The 12,754-nt window shown below is 48.5% G+C and overlaps 1 protein-coding gene across 1 annotated transcript in view; it reads right to left on the bottom strand.

Moving 5' to 3' along the window:
• The window catches only part of EML5 (EMAP like 5), a 772,681-nt gene that overhangs the window by 391,005 nt on the left and 368,922 nt on the right, over positions 1-12,754 (bottom strand). The window lies entirely within an intron of this gene.

Below are 12,754 nucleotides of genomic sequence, written 5' to 3' on the forward strand. Positions count from 1 at the left end.
ACCTACCAGCACACAGTGGGGCACCTGCATGGCATTTCACAACCATTATTCTCACGAACACTCATCCAAGTGCTCGATGCCCTCCTCAAGCACACAGACGACCACATCTCATTACCACGGACTGCCCAGGAGATTGCAAACACCAAAGTGGGTTTCCATGCACTAGCCAGCATACCCGGTTGCATTGGTGCCATCGACTGCACCCATGTGGAATTGGTGGTTCCACGTGCCATGGAGGTACCGTACCGCAACCGGAAACAGTTCCACTCTATCAACGTGCAAATGGTCTGTGACTCCAACAAGATCATCACACATTGTTGTGCCCGATTCCCCGGATCAACCCATGATTCACTGGTCCTGAGGAACTCCACAATACCACGCTACATGGAGCGACATGCAGGCCCAAGATCCTGGCTACTCGGTGAGTGCAATGTCATGGAAGTGGGCATGGGAATGACGTACCAGTGCATACTCCACCTGGCAGAAAGGGGGGGGGATGATGCATACTCCACCTGGCAGAAAGGGGGGGGGGGATGATGCATACTCCACCTGGCAGAAAGGGGGGGGGGATGATGCATACTCCACCTGGCAGAAAGGGGGGGGGGGGTGATGCATACTCCACCTGGCTGTGAGTAACACAGAGAACGGAGACAGAGGAAGGGCACTCACAATGCACACAACCCCTCTGCATACATAGGGTGATGGCATGCAAAACAGGCCATGGCAGCAATGAGCATATACTGGTTGCATTGTGTGAATAAATTAGTGCATGTAGAAGTGAGCCAAGGTAACAGTTCCATGCCAGCCATGGTGGAACATCATGTTCCTGATCAGACAACATGACTGACACATACATTCTCGCCTACATACAGGTGATGCAGCCTATCCCCTGAAGAGGTGGCTCCTCACACCAGTCCGGAACCCGCAGAACCAGCACGAGGAGGACTTCAACCGTGCACATACACGTACTCGTGTGGTCATAGAGCAGACATTCGGCCTCCTGAAGGCACGGTTCCGAAGCCTCAGCAGGTCTGGTGGGGCACTCCTGTATGGCCATGAGAAGGTGGCAAAGATCGTCATGGCATGTGTCATGCTGCACAATATGTGCGTCAGACGGAATGTGCCCCTGACGCAGAACTGCAACCACCTGACGATGAGGATGAGGAGGGTGCAGATGGGGCGCCACCACATGGAGGAGGCGATGCACAGGAGGGGCGTGCCATGCGCCAAAGTATCATCGACCACTGCTTCTAGCACACACGGCTGGTGTTTATCGCATGGAGACTGCACTTGGGGCATTGTGTGTCTCTGGGACATGCACACTGTGGACTGTACACCAATAAAGCACACATACGCAATGAAAATGTCCACACATTTCTTTTTTTGAAAGAAAAAAGTGTATTGGAACTATGAACTGTCGTGTCACACCCCCTCCCACCTCCCCCCTGCACACCCCAACACACCCCCTCCCACCTCCCACCTCCCCCCTGCACACCCCAACACACCCCCTCCCACCTCCCCCCTGCACACCCCAACACACCCCCTCCCACCTCCCACCTCCCCCCTGCACACCCCAACACACCCCCTCCCACCTCCCACCTCCCCCCTGCACACCCCAACACACCCCCTCCCACCTCCCACCTCCCCCCTGCACACCCCAACACACCCCCTCCCACCTCCCACCTCCCCCCTGCACACCCCAACACACCCCATGTAGGTGTCAACAGATGCCTGTGACAGTGTCCACAGGCCGTCACAAGCCCCCTCTCCCGGCCCCCGGGGCACCCCTGGCTGTGGAGCGCAGGTTGCGTCCGGAACGTCGCACGGGGCTGCTCTGCGCAGAACTGGCAGTGGAGGATGTCCCTGGCTGCCCCTGTGCATGCTGCTCCTGTACTGTGTGGGTGAGGTCAGTGACCGCACGACGCAAGCCCGCAAGTTCGGCACAGATGTCCCGGGTCATGGCCTGCATGGCATCCCTCAGGGTGGCAGTGCTCTGCGCCACTTCGGCCCTTAGTGTCTCCGTGGCCTGTTCAATGCTAAACCTAGCCCCCACACATTCCGCGGCATGCTCATCCAGCATTGTGGACAGTTGATGCTGCCGTTGAGTGATGTCCTCGAGGGACTGCTGGCCGTGCTGGCCCATGGCCAGTGCAGGTGGAGTGATGGAGGGGCTGCTCCCCTCCTGTGGAGTGTGGACAGGGCATGGGGTGGAAGGCCACTCCTCTGCCTCAGTGTGCCCCTGTGTGTCACCCTCATGGGGGCTGGCGTCTGAGAAACAGGGGGAATGTAGTTGGTCAGTGGGGCTTCTGACCTCCTGCTCCATGTCCGAGTCAGAACATGCAGCTGTTGCAGCTGTCTCCCCGATGTTGCTGCTGGCCGCTGACCCCCTGCCTTCTGTGGCAGGCAATGTCGGTGGAGGTGGAGCAGCTGCTGCTGGCCTGCTGCCAACAGGGGTGCTTGCCGGTGGGACCTCCGGTATGCCTGCAGTGGGACCTGCTTGTCGTGGGGTCTGCCTCACTGCAGCTGAGGTTGAGGGTGCAGGGACGTTGTTGTTGGACTTCGCTCTCTTCGGCGCAGGGGTGTCCTGGTCCTCTGGGTGTGATTCTGTGCCTGTGGTGGAGCAAAGGTGGGAGGGCGTTATTGATGGGTCTACGGACTTTGGAATGACAATGGTTGACATTATTTTGGCCAGTGGATGAGGCAGATTTCAGGCACTGCCATGCAGGTTGTCTCCTTTTAGTGTGGTATGTGGATGCAGGTATGCGGGTGCCAGCAGTGTATGCAGGGTGGTGCTCGCATGTGGCTATGGGCAGTATTGATTTGTGTTGCATTTACACTCTAGGGCAACCTTGTGCTACACATGATTGGACTGCTGTGACTATGGCATGTCTTGTATGAGGCACCTACCTTCATCGCCTGATGTCGGGGCTCCCCTTTCCATCCCTCCAACGCCTTCGATGGATTCCATGCCGATGGTGGTTGCACAGATCTCCTCCCACGGTTGGAGTTTCAGGGGGGATTCCGACCCTCCACCGGTTCCCTGGGCAAGGTTGCGGTTTGCTGAGATGACGGCTCTGACCCGTATGCGCAGGTCATCCCAGCGCTTCCGGCACTGCTGTGGGGTGCGGGGTACGGTCCCCACCGCGCTGACGCGCTCAGCCACCAGGGCCCAGATGGCCTTCTTCTTCCCGATTGCTGTCCTGGTCATTTCAGGGGAGAAAACAACACCTGCGTTGTCCTGCAGGGTCTCCGCTAGCATGCAGAGTTCCTCCCGGCTGAATCGCTCGTGGCGCTGGCGGTCACATGCCTTTTTCACGGATTTTGGCATTTTCGGGAACTTGGATGGGTGGGTGTTTGGTTGGGACAGGTGTCAGGGTTGGGTCTGGTGTTGTTTGGTAGGATGGCGATGGATTGTGTTTTTAAAGATGGCCGATGGGCTGCTTCCCGTTCCGGCGCGATGACGCTATTTCCGGTTTGGCCTTTTACGGCCGCCGCTAATTACGGTGGCCGTAAATTACGGTGGCTGCTACTTACGCTGGCGGAAGGGCACCTTGCTCGCTTAGCGATGCCGGTAGGGGCCTTTTCCGCCATGGCGTTAATTGCATTACCGCCATGGCGTAATGCTCGTGCGCGATGGGTCGTGATGTGGCGCTCTTTACGCCATCGTCCCACGGCGTAAACGCTCATTACGCCATGGCGGTAATGACGGGCGATTACCGCCAGGGTCGTAATGAGGCCCAGTATCCCTTAGTCTGCTCTCCTCACCTTATTTATCCCGGTACGATTGCCTTCAATCTTTCTCAGTCCATTTTACTGTGAAAGTGTTTTGAATCCTCTTATTTATACTTGCGGGCCCGCTACGTGTGACTTCATCACACCGCGCAACGCGATGACGTCATGCGTTACGTTGCGTAATGATGTTACGCGTTTTTCCTACACGGTCGGCGACCATCTTAGTGTTTGAATAAACTATGTTTTTTACTTTATTTCAAAGACACTAATTCAAGATCATGGCACTTTACCAAAAGTAAGTTCCGATTTTACTTTTCACTATATCAGCAATTCTTTTAAATTTAGTTACACATTTTCACAACCCCCAAACAATTTTTAAATTTCAAACAGAATTTCAAAAAACAAATCATTACAACCAATAACTGATTTCATTGTCTGAATTTAGCCCTGCATTGCAAGTATCCAAAATACAGATCCATTTTGCTTCTCTTCTCCTTAATTGTAGCTCTCTGTTGCCTCCTCTTTCCATGCTTTCAATTTTTTCTATACCCAGAAACTTGATACCCTTAATATCCGTTGCTTTATGTTATTGATCAAAATGAATTGCCATAGGGTATCTTGTGTCCTTATTTTTAATGGCTCTAATATGTTCTTGTAATCTGATTTTCAGTACTCTGATAGTACTTCCCACGTATTTCTTATTACATATACATGTAATTGTATAAATCACATACTTAGTGTTACAATTAATGATTTGCTTTAGTTTGTGAATTTTTCCATTTGGTAACCTTATCTCTTGTACACCATTTTCCATTTGGTCACAGATTCCACAACTCCCACACTTGTGGGTTCCTGTTGGCGCTGGTACTTGTAAAAATTGACTTAGCACTTCGTTTTTTTCTTCTCTCATATGGCTGGGGCTGATTTTTTGCTTTAAAGTTGGTGCCCTTCTATAAATTATCCTGGGTTTAGCTTCTATATACTGTTTTAGCATTTCATCGCTTTGCAAAATGTTCCAATGTTTTGTCAGGATTTTTTTCAAAAGGTGAGCTTCACTATTGAAAGTCGTTATGAAGTCTACCTTTTCTTCACCATTCTTGGTTTGTCCTTTAGTAGTTCAGTTCTAGGTACTTTTTCAGCTTTGTAGATAGCTTTGTCCACATCTTGATTTTTGTAACCTCTCTGGATAAATTTTTCTTTGAGCAATTTAACATGATTTTCGTATTTTTCATTTGAACTGCAGTTACGTTTTGTTCTCAGAATTTCACCATATGGTATATTTTTGATTATGTGCTTCACGTGATTGCTTTCAGCATGTAGTTCTTTATTTACTAAAGTTGGCTTTGTATATAGATCTGTTAGGATCTTTTCCGCATCTGTATAGATTAGCAGATCCAAAAATTCAATTTTCTCAGAACTCATTTTTTCAGTAAATTTGATATTATAATCATTCGCATTCAAATATCTGATGTAGTCAAAAAGTTCTTTTTTATCTCCATTCCATATCATAAGAATATCATCGATATATCTTCCCCAATAGGTTATGTATCCATTCGTAAATGCTGTATGTTGCCATGCATGGTTGATCTCAAAGTGTCCCATGAATAAGTTTGCATAGGACGGTGCAAACTTGGCCCCCATTGCTGTGCCTCGTTCTTGTCTGTAAATTTGTTTATTGAACAAAAAGATATTGTTGGTAAAAGCAAAACGCAACATTTCTAAAATCATTGAATTTTGTTGAAAGAACGAAATTGATCTTGTTTTCAAAAAGAACTCTGTTGTTTCAAGCCCTTTTAAATGTTCAATACTGGTATATAAAGATACCACGTCCATAGTTACAAAAAGAAAACTTTCTTCCCAGGGTATTTCTTCCAGTTGTTGTATGACATGTTTGCTGTCTCTCAGGTATGATGACAGATTAGTTGTTAAAGGCTGAAGATGTAAATCAATATATTGGGAAACTCTTTCTGTTAATGAACCTATGCCATTGATGATTGGTCTACAGGTTGGAAATTGTTCAAATGTTTTATGAATCTTTGGCAAAAAATATATTATTGGCATAATTGGATGAGTGTTGTTCAGATAATGATATTCATCTTCAGAGATTAAGCCGTTTTCTTCCCAATTTTTGATCATGCTGTGCCATTCCGACTGCAAATCCATAATTGCATTCTTCTGTAGTAGACAATAACAATTCCTATCATTCAATTGTCTGTTTCCTTCAGTAATATAGTCTTTTCTTTGCATCAGGACAATATTGCCTCCTTTATCTGCACTCTTAATGGCATATTGTCATTATAATGTCGCTGACCCACATATAAGATATGTAACGGGGGGTACAAGCTCTGTTAGATCTGAGCACAATCTGTTAAGCGTAAATAACCTCCTTACTCCCTAAGGTATTGTTACGCTCACCTGGTATCCACAGGGAAGCCACCCAGCTGGGTTACTCGCTGGTATGATTCTCAGCTTTGCCCTGATGTGGTCTGCGGGGAAGGTTCTGCCTAGTGGTAGAATTAGGCGTGTTCTCCGTCCTGCCTTCTTTGCAGAGGCGCATAGTCTTTCATGGGCGAGTGCGGTCCAGTTACTTCACTGACGCCGGCCCGTTTGATATTGTTCAGGTAGGTCTTATTGCTGTTCTTTAGTTTTGTTGCTATCCTGCATGCCTTTCTTTGTTTAAAATGTCTCTTTTTTCTCCCTCAGGTATACAGAGCTTCAGCGCGGCGAACTGGCTTGGTTGAGCCCCGCTGGTAAATGATGGCGCATTAAGAGCGCTATGATGCGGTAAGTAAGCGCTATGCGCAGCGCTGCAAAGTTTTGCCTTTGCTAACCTGTGTTTTCCTTCCTTGTAGGTCGCGGTGTTCTTCAGCGTGAGTGGAATGCCCGGAGTGGTGCCAGCCGAGAGGCGACCAGCTAGGTAAGCCTTTTGAGCAGTTCGTAATTTGTAAATGTCTCTACAGCTTTCTTTAATGTTGCCTCTACCTTCCTCTTTCAGGTCGTTCTATCCGGGAGGCGTGCAGATTCGAGGAAGCTGTTCTCAGTAGCTGCAAGTGTTTAAAGATGAAGACTGCAGGTAAGATGCTGCTGCTAATGATGTTCCTTTTGTCTCCTTGCAGGTTCTACTTTTCCGAGGTTCGAGGGAATAACTGGAAACGGTGAGCGTCACGTTGCAAGCTGCAAAGTAACACGAAGCATGTTCTGCGTCAGGGTGTGGTTTATATAGCCCAGGTAAAGTAGTACCAGGGAAAGTAGTTCCAGGCCTGCCACACCCAAAACACTAGACCGCATAGCTTGGTTCTTACGAACCAAGCTATGTGGATGCCTCCATGTTGGCTGACAATACAATAAAGTAGTTCCCAAGCACATTGTTGTTCATGGTGTATGAGCCTGGCGCCATAGGCGCCAGGACTGGCCCCATGAGGGCTTTTGAAGAGGATGCCAGGCTCTAGAGGCCCAAGTCCTGACTCCACCTGGCCAATGGGTTTGCCAGAGGGGGTTTTGGGCGAGGGTCGTGACAGCACTCCCCCCTAAGGCCCTTCCCATGGTGTTCCTTCTGTCTGGCCCAGGTTTGGTTGGGAAGTTCCGATGGAATTTCCTGATTAGACGTGGTGCTTGGATATTCTCACTGGGCTCCCAGGATCTATCTTGTGGTCCAAATCCTTTCCAATCAACAAGATAATATAGCTTGGTCCTAGAGTATTTAGAGTCCAAGATATCTTTGACTTCGAATTCTGTTTCTCCATCAACAAGTATGGGCTTAGGTGGTGTCCCAATCCGTGTGCCGGGTTGCATCGGTTTCAGGAGGGACACATGGAATACCGGGTGGATGTGTAGATTAGGTGGTAAATCCAGTTTCACAGCTGCTGGGTTTATAATTGCCTTGATGGTATAGGGTCCTAAGAAGATGGTATAGGGTCCTAAGAATCTGGGATGAAAGGTCTGGGTTACCTTGATGGGTACGAATTTAGCAGCTAACCAAACTTTGTCTCCTAATTGATAATCAGGGGCCTTTTTCCGGTGTTGGTTGGCGAATCTCTTTTGTTTTTCTTTGGCATGAATAAGGTGTTCCTTTGCCCTTTTGAAAGCCTGAGTAATGGTTGTGTGTAGAGTCTTTACCACTGGCATTTCCAAGTAGGCTGGAAGGTCTTGTTCAGAGGTACGTGGATGTCTGCCATGAAAGGTATAGAAGGGCGTTTGTCCCGTGCTTGAATGCAAAGAATTGCTATATGCATATTCGGCTATCCATAGTAGGTCTTTCCAATTCCTTTGTTCGTGGTGCAGCATGCACCGTAAATATTGCTCGAGTGTCTGATTGGTTCTCACGGTTTGGCCGTCCGTTTGGGGATGGTGACTGGTAGATAGCCGAACGTCGATCTGCGCCATTTCACAGCATTTTTTCCAGAAGTTTGAAACAAACTGGCTGCCTCGATCAGAGACCAGAACCGAAGGGAAGCCATGTAGCTTAACCACGCCCTCCAGGAACACTTTTGCTAAAGTGGCTGCGTCTGAGAGGCCTTTGAGAGGAATAAAATGGGCCATCTTCGAGAATAAGTCCACAACTACAAGGATGTGTTGAACCCTTGGCTTGGAGGTAGATCAGTGATGAAGTCAAGGGAAAGAGTGTGCCACGGAACTGGAGGAATGTCCAATGGTTGTAGGAGACCCGATGGTTTTTGTTTCTGTGATTTATTTTGTGCACAGACACCGCAGGACTGAATATACTGAATGATGTCCATACGCCAGGTAGGCCACCAAAAGTTCTCTTTCACCTTAACTAGGGTTTTGGCGATCCCAGGATGCCCTTCGATCAGTGAATCGTGATAGTTTGAAATAATATACTGTTGTAATTCCTTCTTGGGTACATATAGGCGATCCCTAAAAAAGGGTAGGTGGTCCTTGATGGTATATTGTTCACCTTGAGTTTGCCATGCGAGGTAGGCATTAGGATTCATTGTCCGTTGGATTTCTTTTCGTAGTTCTGCTTGTGTTAAGGCTGTCGTGATACCCAAGAGTTTGTCTTCAGGTATAATAGGTACTGGGTCTGGAGTTGTATATACTATTTCATCTATGCCCATGCGAGATAAGGCATCCACCTTTCCGTTTCTGACTCCTGGTCGAAATGTGATTACATAATCATATTCGGCGAAGAAAAGGGCCCACCGTAATTGGCGCGAGGACTGGGCCTTGGCTGTTTTGAGATATTTCAGGTTTCGGTGGTCTGTGATGACTGTAATGGTGTGTCTGGCCCCCAGAAGGTAGTGCCTCCAGGCTTTAAAAGCGGATTTGATAGCCAAGAGTTCCTTGTCCGTGATGGCATAATTAATCTCTGGAGGTGAGAACTTTTTCAACCAGAAGGCCACAGGATGTAGCTCGCCGGTTTCCGGGTCTCTCTGTGAAAGGACAGCCCCCATTGCGAGACTGGACGCATCAGTTTCAACGACATAAAGGAGGTATGGACGAGGATGTTGCAGGATTGGAGCAGAGGTAAACCTTTGTTTAAATTCCTGAAAGGCTTCTTCTGCTTCTTCGGTCCAAGCAAACTTTTTATTGTTTTTTTCGTAATAGTACTGTGATTGGGTGTACAACCTGAGAGAAGTCTGGGATGAACCGGCGGTAGAAGTTCGCAAAGCCCAGCAAGCTTTGTACTCCTTTCAGAGACGTCGGTAAAGGCCATTTCAGAATGGCATCTACCTTGTGCATGTCTATTCTGATGCCTCCTGGAGTAAGGATAAAACCAAGAAATTCTACTTCGGTGACGTGAAAAAAGTATTTTTCAAGCTTTGCAAACAAGCGATTTGACGGAGCTTGGTGAGAACTGAACGAACGTGCCTGACATGATCTTGTTCCGAGGCTGAGTATACTAAGATGTCGTCAAAGGCGCACACATCAATTAACTCCCTTAAGACGTCATTCATGAAATTTTGGAATTCCGCAGGAGCGTTGCATCACCCGAAGGGCATGACTTGATATTCAAAAAAGCTGTACTTAGTACGGAAGGTGGTTTTCCATTCATCTCCTTTTCTGACTCGGACCAGGTGGTACGCTCCTCGAAGGTCCAATTTGATATAAATCTGGACATCTTTAACTTGGTCTAGCATCTCAGGGATAAGTGGCAAGGGGTGGCGGTTCTTCACGGTGATCTGGTTCAATGTGCGGTAGCCAATACAGGTTCTCAAGTCTCCTTCCTTTTTCGGTACGAAGAACAAAGGACTGGCTGCGGGGGACTTCGAAGGACGCATTATCCGTTTGCAAGGTCCTGGTCTGAATAGGATTTCAAATGAAGGTTTTGTGGTTCTGTGAGAGCGTAGATCCTGCCGCAAGGGATTTGTGCATCAGGAACAAGGTCGATCTGGCAGTCATAGGGCCTGTGCGGCGGCAATGTATTGGCTTGGTTCTTTCGGAAAACATCCTGGAAATCATGGTATTCACTTCGCAAGGTATAGTTGCTCCCAGGGTTGATACTGTCGCTCCGTCAGTCATGGGGATACAGACGTTGGGTTTCTTCTCTTGGTAATAGCAGGCAGGGGAGCAGTCACTGAGGAAGGTTCATTTTCATGCCCGCCAGTCTATCAAAGGGTTGTGAGCAACCAACCATGGCATCCCTAGTATTAGCCTGAACTGAGGTGCCTTGATCAGATCGAATGAAATAGACTCCCGATGTCCGTCCTGACACTGCAAGGTTACCCTGGCTGTGCACTGGGTTACTGGTCCGGAAGTGATTTCTGTCCCATCCACGGTGGTTACCTTGTCCATAGTTGGCTTAGAACACAAAGGAAGCCCCATCTCTGCTGCCAGTTCTTGATCAATGTAATTTCCAACTGCTCCGCTATCAATGTATGCTTCAACAGAATGCATTCTTGACGACTGTTGGTGGTTAATTAAGATCACTGGTATTGCAAAGTGCGAGGTCAGCAACTCTTTCTTCTCATTCGACAAACTGACCTCTACGTTTGCCGAGCTTCGTAGTTTCCCGATTCCTTAGCTTCATCCTTCTCTGTCGCCCCGACTGTTCTTCTTAGGGGATTTACTGGACAGTCCTTCAGGAAATGTCCTGGTTTCCCACAATACAAACAAAGCTGTTGTTGTCTTCTTTTGTCCCGCTCTTGTTTTGTTAATGGAGGCCGTATCCCTCCAATCTGCATGGGTTCTACAGCATTTTCAGGTACACGGGTGTGTTTTCCCTTGGTCGAACATACACGGTCCGAGGGTCCGTCTTAGACCGGTCTGCCTTTCGGTCCTGCAACCGGTGGTCTAGCTGCACAACCAGATTTATGAATTCTGCACAATCTCTGGGTGGATGAACCACCTGGGCTAAGACGTCCTTTAATTCGCCTCGTAAGCCTCGATGGAATAACGTGGTTCTTTTGTTTTCTGGCCACCTAGCTTCGGCAACCAGTCTGTTGAAGGTAGCAATGTACGTTAACAAGTCCTGATTCCCCTGTCGGAGGGACAAGAATTCATTGTCTACTGCTTGTTCCTGGTTATGGCGAGCAAAACGTTTTTCCATTTCTCTCTGGAACCCCCCAGAGTCATGTAATAGAGGATCGCCATGGGTTACCAACGGCACCGACCAATCTGCTGCACTACCACTCAGGTATGATGAGACAAAAGCTATCCGACTTTGGTCGTTTGGAAATGCTCCAGGCCTACAAAGAAAATGAAGGCGGCACTGATTGATGAATGCCACATACTTCCGTGGGTCGCCTGAGAACCTTTCTGGTGGTGCCAGCGGCACTGTTCCAGGTAACGCGATCTGTACCGGAGTGGGTGGTATGGCAGGGTTTTGCATCATTGGATTGCTTCCAGGTAGAGGCGTCTGTCCTGCCTGTGATTGCAAGTATTGCCTGCTAATCTGTTCAGTGCGTTCTTTGGTCACTATTAGGTCTCTCCGGAGGGCATTAGTCTCTTGTTGGGCAGAATGAACCTCAGCACGAAGCTCCCCTAGTAAGTGGGCCAATTGTTCCATTTCTGATGTCTCCATGGCGCCAAGGTGGATTTGTTATAGTAGGCTTTGTGTTCTGTTACGCTCACCTGGTATCCACAGGGACGCCATCCAGCTGGGTTACACGCTGGTATGCTTCTCAGCTTTGCCCTGATGTGGTCTGCGGGGAAGGATCTGCCTTGTGGTAGAAATAGGGGTGCTCTGCGTCCTGCCTTCTTTGCAGGGGCATGTTGTCTTTCATGGGCGAGTGCGGTCCAGTTACTTCACTCGCGCCGGCCCGTTTGATATTGTTCAGGTAGGTCTTATTGCTGTTCTTTAGTTTTGTTGCTATCCTGCATGCCTTTCTTTGTTTAAAATGTCTCTTTTTTCTCCCTTCAGTATGCAGAGCTTCAGCGCGGCCAACTGGCTTGGTTGAGCCCCGCTGGTAAATGATGGCGCATTAAGAGCGCTATGATGCGGTAAGTAAGCGCTATGCGCAGCGCTGCAAAGTCTTGCCTTTTCTAACCTGTGTTTTCCTTCCTTGTAGGTCGCGGTGTTCTTCAGCGCGAGTGGAATGTCCGGAGTGGTGCCAGCCGAGAGGCGACCAGCCAGGTAAGCCTTTTGAGCAGTTCGTAATTTGTAAATGTATTTACAGCTTTCTTTAATGTTGCCTCTATCTTCCTCTTTCAGATCGTTCTGTCCGGGAGGCGTGCAGATTCGAGGAAGCTGTTCTCAGTAGCTTGCGAGTGTTTAAAGATGAAGACTGCAGGTAAGATGCTGCTGCTAATGATGTTTCTTTTGTCTCCTTGCAGGTTCTGCTTCTCCGAGGTTCGAGGGAATCGCTGGACACGGTGAGCGTCACGTTGCAAACTGCAAAGTAACACGAAGCATGTTCTGCAGTCAGGGTGTGGTTTATATAGCCCAGGTAAAGTAGTACCAGGGAAAGTAGTTCCAGGCCTGCCACACCCAAAACACTAGACCGCATAGCTTGGTTCTTAGGAACCAAGCTATGTGGATGCCTCCATGTTGGCTGACAATACAATAAAGAAGTTCCCAAGCACATTGTTGTTCATGGTGTATGAGCCTGGCGCCATAGGTGCC

The sequence above is a fragment of the Ambystoma mexicanum genome, chromosome 14 (genome assembly GCF_040938575.1).
Source record: "Ambystoma mexicanum isolate Mex_15411 chromosome 14, UKY_AmexF1_1, whole genome shotgun sequence".
NCBI lineage: Eukaryota > Metazoa > Chordata > Amphibia > Caudata > Ambystomatidae > Ambystoma > Ambystoma mexicanum.